The sequence below is a fragment of the Limulus polyphemus genome, unplaced genomic scaffold, assembly GCF_000517525.1.
Source record: "Limulus polyphemus unplaced genomic scaffold, Limulus_polyphemus-2.1.2 Scaffold1626, whole genome shotgun sequence".
NCBI lineage: Eukaryota > Metazoa > Arthropoda > Merostomata > Xiphosura > Limulidae > Limulus > Limulus polyphemus.
In genome coordinates, this window is record NW_013667236.1 from 130,038 (window position 1) to 131,091 (window position 1,054).

Below are 1,054 nucleotides of genomic sequence, written 5' to 3' on the forward strand. Positions count from 1 at the left end.
AGAAGCTCAGAATGTCTTCCTAGTGGCTTTCTTAGCCATTTTAATGGACTCTACACCATTTCTTTCTTTTTGAACCAATATTATGTGTCTTTAATCTACTTGAAATTTCATATTTTTTTAGACTAAAATACATCTTAGTTACTAAGCTTGTTAAATTATAGTGGAATTCTATGGTACTTATATAGCAATTTATGATTTTTTAGTTGTTCAAATATATATATATATATATTTAGCAACCTACATCCAGCAGCAACTGAGTACAAAGGTCATAACTAGGAGAGATAATTGTTTGCTTTACTACTGTATTTACTGTTCTATGTTTTAAAAAAAATAAGTTTAAGAACTTATTTCTAAATAGCAATAATCTATATACATATATAATGTATAATAATTGAAATGTGACTGTATTTTACAAAATACTAGTCTACTAAAACACAGTCAAGACAAATTAATTTGTACAGACCAAAGGTCAATTTTATATTATTGGATACGGTAACACGAGTGCATGTGTGCAGCGTCATTATAACTCATGCATTGTTAGCCGGGCAAGGCTGAAAGGTCAATATAATAAAAATATTAAATATATATAAATGTATAATGTTATGAGATTTAAGCTATTTAGTCTAAACATTTATGTTTTCGTGTTATAATTTGTGTACATTCTAGAACGAAAGAGGCATAATTTATATTTATTTCCTAATTTTTTATGGTGGTTGCGAGACTAGTCAAATCTACCAAATCTGTACATGAGATTCATTACTGAAAATAACAGATAAAATATAAAGTTTTTTCTTAAGAAATGTTTGATAACTATCTGGACATTATAAAGATTCCGCATGTGAAATTTGAAAATTTTCTGATGCATGAAAGTATTTTTAATCTTAAAATGAATATTACTTTGTATGATAGATAGGCAAGATGTGAAAAGACAAAATAGATTTGAGAAAAACATTGCTGTATAAACCTTAAGACTTGATAATGAAAAAAAATATTTTGCCTATGAAAGCATTGTAACGGTTACTGATAATCTGCCAAATTTCATTAACATTCGCTT

The 1,054-nt window shown here is 26.9% G+C and overlaps 1 protein-coding gene across 4 annotated transcripts in view; it reads right to left on the reverse strand.

Moving 5' to 3' along the window:
- LOC106464357 (erythroid differentiation-related factor 1-like) overlaps positions 1 to 1,054 on the reverse strand; it is a 69,563-nt gene that overhangs the window by 3,201 nt on the left and 65,308 nt on the right. The window lies entirely within an intron of this gene.